The sequence below is a fragment of the Dama dama genome, chromosome Y (genome assembly GCF_033118175.1).
Source record: "Dama dama isolate Ldn47 chromosome Y, ASM3311817v1, whole genome shotgun sequence".
Taxonomy (NCBI): Eukaryota; Metazoa; Chordata; class Mammalia; order Artiodactyla; family Cervidae; genus Dama; species Dama dama.
In genome coordinates, this window is record NC_083715.1 from 9,499,450 (window position 1) to 9,505,117 (window position 5,668).

The following is a 5,668-nucleotide window of genomic DNA, read 5'->3' on the forward strand; positions in this document are numbered from 1 at the left end:
CCTCAGGCAGGCCGTCTGGAGAAGTGTTAAGGTCGTTTTCTCTCCCAAGTGTATAGTTGTGTGCAGGTGTTCACATAGGTAATGACCCAGGATGGCAGCCAATATCAGGTTGTTGTTTTGATCTCGGTACCATCCATCTTTGTCATCCTTCTGGAGGGTGGTATCCTCGTTGATCCAGGCGAGATCAGGGAGGGAATATTCTGGAACTGGTGGCAAAGTCCCCATACCAGGAGGTGGAAGTCCCACGGCTAATATGGGGGCGGTGTAGTCCCAGCTAGCCGCTTCTTGAGCGGCCGCATCAGCGGCACAATTGCCCCGCGCTTTAGGGTCTTCTCCTTTCTGGTGACCGGGGACATGTACTATTGCTACTGCCCGGGGCAGTTGGACAGCTTCCAGAAGCCTGCAAATCTCAGGCAAATTTTTGACCTCCTTTTCCTCAGCTGTCCAAAATCCCCTTTCTTGGTATATTGGACCTTGAATATGGGCAGTGCTGAAGGCATATCGGCTGTCAGTAAAAATGGTGACTCTCTTCCCTTTGGCTTGCTCCAGAGCCTGTATTAGGGCAATAAATTCTGCTTTTTGTGCAGAAGTGTTTCGGGGAAGTGTCTCAGCCCATATCGTCTGTCCTGAATCATCAACTATAGTGGTTCCCGCCTTCCTTTGCCCGTCTTTTACATAGCTGCTCCATCGGTGAACCATATTAGCTCACTGTTGTTTAGGGTTACATCAGCTAAGTCTTTTCGTGCCACCAAGGCCTCAGCCAGTATCTCACTGCAAATCATGGAGAGGGCAGTCTTTCTCTGGGTTAGGTAGGAGCGTGGCTGGATTCAGGAAGCAAGGGGTCTGAAAACGCACCCGTGGGGCATCAAGCAGAAAGGCCTGGTAATGTGCCAAGTGGGCATTGGCGATCCACTTACCTGGCGGCTGCTTTAAAACCCCTTTGATGGTGTGGGGGATGTAAACCAAGAGTTGCTGTCCATATGTCAACTTGTCGGAGTCGCAGATGAGGAGGGCAATGGCTGCAATGATGCGAAGGCAAGAGGGCCACCCAGTGGCCACCGGGTCTAATCCCTTTGAAAGGTATGCCACCGGCCGCTTCCATGGTCCCCATTGTTGTGTCAAGACCCCCTTTTTTATTCCTTGCTTTTTAATCTACAAACAGCTGGAATGGCTTACTTGGGTTAGGCAGGTCAAGGCCTGGGGCTTCTAGTAGGGCTTGTCTGAGGGTCTGGAAAGCCTGTTTCATTGGCTCAGTCCAAGTCCAATTTGGGGTCTCTTTACTTCCTTCATACAAGGGCCATGCCTTCTCAGCAAGCCCCATGATCTACAGTCTGCAATATCCAACAGTCCCCAGAAACTCTCTCACCTGGCGGGGGGTCTTGGGCTCTGGTATCTACAATATTGTTTCTTTTATGGCCTGGGCTAAGAGCCTTTGCCCCTGCCTGATCTTATACCCCAAATAGGTGACCTCTTGCCGGGCTATTTGCGCCTTCTTTGCGCTAGCGCAATACCCCAAAGTGCCTAGAGTCTGTAAGAGGTCCCCAGTGGCAAGGCTGCATGTCTCCTCTGTGGTTCCAGCCAACATAAGGTCATCTACATATTGCAGCAGGATAACCTCTGGGTGGCAAGTCCGATATTCATAGAGGTCCTCACTCAAAGCCTCATTAAACAAGGTAGGAGAGTTTTTGAACCCCTGTGGGAGGCGGGTCCAAGTTAATTGTACTACCGGTTGGCCTTCCCCCTCAGTCCACTCAAAGGCAAATATCTCCTGGCTCTGGGCCACCAGGGGTAGGCTGAAAAAAGCATCTTTCGAGTCTAACACAATCTACCAAGTGTAGTCATGCAGTAAACTGCTCAGGAGGGTATATGGGTTAGGGACAGTAGGGTGTATGTCACTCACCCATTTGTTGACTTCTCGCAGGTCTTGGACAGGTCTGTAATCTGTCCCCCCTGGCTTCTTCACCAGCAGTAAGAGGGTGTTCCAAGGGGATTGGCACCGCTTGAGAATTCCAGCCTCCATGAGCCATCGAATGTGGGGAGTGATCTGCCACCGAGCGTCCTGGCTCGTAGGGTACTGTCTCACCCTCACAGGAATTGCCTCAGCCTTTAGCTTGATGACGACTGGATGTCTCTGTTTGGCCAGTTCCATTCCTGCTGTTTCTGCCCAGGCCAATGGGTATTTATGGACCCACGGTTGTACATCTGGTGCTATGATCTCTGAGGGCTTAGGTGCAAAAAGTCTGTATTCATCTCTTAAAGCTAGGGATAAGACATGTATCGGTTGTCCAAGTTCCATCCGTGACTGACATTCCCCCAGGGTCAAAATGGATCTGAGCATTAACTTTAGTCAACAAGTCTCTTCCAAGTAGAGGGGCTGGGCATTCTGGTATCACCAAAAATGAATGGGACACCTGGTGGGTCCCCAGATTTACTTTCCATTCTGTGGTCCAACAATATCTTTTTGTCCCCATGGCTCCCTGCACCAAGCTGGTTTTCTTAGACATTGGTCCCAGTTTTATATTTCAAACATTGGGCGCCAGTATCTACCATGAAGCCAACGGGTTTCCCCTCCACCCAGGACTCGGGGAGGGGTGCTGAGTCTTGATTCCCCTAGTCACTGTCTTCCCCCGCATATAGAACTCGAGTTCCAGGGGAGATTCTCTCTCTCTGGGTTGTTCCTCTCTTCGGGTCCCTCTTAGGGCACTCGTTTTTCCAGTGCCCCTTTTCTTTGCAGTAAGTGCACTGATCTTTCTTTAGGGCCTGCCTTTTTGGTCTCTCTTTTTCTCCAGTCTGGGGGTCTTGAGGTTCCCTCAATTCTGTTCTGGCCTTCATCCCCGCAAAAAGAATCTGGACTAGCTCCCTCTGGTTCTTCTGGTTTTCCCTCACCCTGTGTTCTCTATCTTCCTTCCTGATCTTCTCAGCTAATTCCCTTTCCTCCCATTGAATTCGCCCTTTCTTTTCTTCTGGGGTCTCTCGACTATTAAATACCTTTTCAGCTGCTTTCAGTAAATCTTGTATTGTCTGTTCTCCCAATCCCTCTATCTTTTGTAATTTCCTCCTAATATCTGGGGCTGCCTGATTTACAAATGCTAACTGAACTGCAGCGTGTGACTCCTCAGCCTGGGGGTCCATAGGTGTATATTGCCTGAAAGCTTCCATCAGCCTCTCTAGGAAGGCTGCCGGGCTCTCAGCGGGCTCCTGCTTTACTAGATTTACCTTTGCCAAATTTGTTGGCTTTCTAGCTGCAGCCCACAGGCCAGCCATTAGAGTCTGGCGGTACACTCGGAGACGCTCCCTACCTTCCACTCGCTCAAAATCTCAGTTAGGCCACAACAGAGGAAACCCCTCGTCCACGAGATGAGGCTGGGCGGTTGGTCTCCTGTCGGCCCCCCGGACCCGTTTCTGTGCCTCTGCCAAAATTCGCTCCCGTTCTTCTGTGGTGAAGAGCACCTGCAACAGCTGCTGACAATCGTCCCAGGTGGGGTTGTGGGTGAACAAAATTGAATCTAAGAGGTCAATGAGGCCTTGGGGTTTCTCTGAGAAAGGAGGGTTCTGGGTTTTCCAATTATACAGGTCACTCATGGAAAAGGGCCAGTACTGATAGGTTCGCTCTCTGTCTGGGTTAGCTGGTCCTACTCAGATGGGGAGCGCCTGAATAGTGGATGAAGGTAACTCCGGGTTCCCAGGGTCTTGTCCATCCCTGTCACTCCTAGTTCTCCCCCGGGTCCCTAATACTGCCCCCACCCTCCCATGGTCGGCTCCCTTTGGCCCTCTTAAACCTCTCGGTTCACCCGTGGGAGCTTCTCTCCTCGGAGGGAATTGCAAGGGGGGCACATATGGTGGAGGCCTTATCTCCGTTTTTAGATCTATCAGGTTTGGATAAGATGATTTCTGAAGGACTGGTTTTGGGTCCTCTTTTTTTTGTTTGTTTGTTTCTTCTGGGCAGGGTCTCCACCACCAGGACCTGCAAAATGGAAGAACTAGGAGGTTTGTGAACAAAAGGTTTTAACCACTTAGGCAGATTTTCCACTAGATCCTGCCAGACCATGACATAGGGGACCTGACCCGGATGGTGCCAGGGATCAGGAGCCATAGTCTTCTCCTTCACAGCCTGTATGATGTACGGTTGAAAGGTTCCTTCCAGAGGGCATCCAACCTGGAAGGCTGGCCACTTTGCAGAGCAAAATGTTATTAATTTACTTTTCTTGACTAGCAAAGACAAGTTATGGGCCCTGGCCCTGACATCCAAAAAATGGTCAGTCATGAGAGAAAGTGGGGTAGATTCCCCCTGACCCATGATCAAAGAATAAATGGTAGGGAAGAGAGAGAGAGAGGAAGTCACTGAGAACTACCACCAAAAATTCCTACCGGGAGTGGTGGCGGCCAAGAGGTTGGGCTTATGGTATGCTTTTGGAACTGTTTATGTGCCTGCGTCATTGCACAGCAGTTTTCTTGCTGGGGGCAGCAAGAAACGGGTTTCTAGCCCATTCCGGACCCTCTTATACTCTCATGGGTGCCTTCAAGTGGCAGGCGCCCTAATGGCCTTTAAGTGCCTGACCCATGCCCATACGAAGAATTTTAGGCCACGTCCTCAGTTAGGGATGTTAAAGGAGAGTTTCACCCGATCAGGCTCCCGTTACTGAGGCTCACTTATTGTAGGGCCTTCAGAGTCCTCCAGAGTGTAGCCCTGGCTGGCACTCATCAATTGCCCCCACAACCATTTGCCTGTTCACTGAAACTCCTGAAAATAAAAGGAGTTGAGGGCAGATCAGAGAAGAAGACGAAAGGAGAGTAAGTCAGAAGAGAGAGAAGAGAACGATGCACCAGAAGAGAAAGAGACCAGAGACAATGCCGGCACACACACAAACACAGAGAGTCATAGACAAACACACGGATAGACAAATGTCAGCCGACAACACAGCACTGGGTTTTTGGGCCCCCTGAGTCCTCTTGCCTCCCGGTACAAGGTTTACCTTACCGAATGGCGTCCACTGTTCACCAGACTTGGAATCAGGAGAAGAACTCTCCTTTCCACAGAGCCGGCTGCCTTTCAGTGCACTCGCTAGTCTCGGTCTTGTGCTGGGTGGAACGTTCAATCCATCCCCCCTTTTATAGAAAGCTTTTTTCATGCCAGATAACCTTCCTGCTTCTCAGCAGGGCCTCGGATTTACACTGGACTTTCCTGTCCTGCCTGAGCACTGGTTCTATTATTTATCTTTCCCCTCTGTCCTGTAAGTGTTCTCTTCTCCAGGTCAAGTATCCCGGACGAGCCCCCAAATGTTTTGCCCGATGTCCAAATCCCCAAACGGGAAGAAAGATGGCTTCCAAGACAATGCAACTCGCAAAAAAAAGGGAAGTTTATTACTGACTTGAGCCAGGGCTCCTGCTGCAACCAACGCAGTGGTGCAGGGTCAGGGAGCGCTGAGCCCAAGCTGTTACCCAAATTTATAGGGTGTGCATGAGCAGTTGGTAGCTGGCTTAAGCGGATTGGTTACATGTTTGCAAAGCAATCTTATTGGCCCAAACCTTCACGGGCTTTTTTCCAAACTTGGGCATTCGTGGGCTTTTCAGCTTTCCCCTGATAGGTTCCCTTTTTCTTACTAGGCACATGTTGATTGGCTGGCTCCAGGTGGCTTGATAATCATGTTACCCTGGAAAACCAGGCCTA

At 50.4% G+C, this 5,668-nt stretch overlaps 1 pseudogene; it reads right to left on the minus strand.

The window, feature by feature from the left end:
• Positions 1 to 671: 671 nt before the first annotated feature.
• On the minus strand, positions 672 to 5,129 carry LOC133053547 (uncharacterized; annotated as a pseudogene).
• Between the last annotated feature and the right edge of the window lie 539 nt (positions 5,130 to 5,668).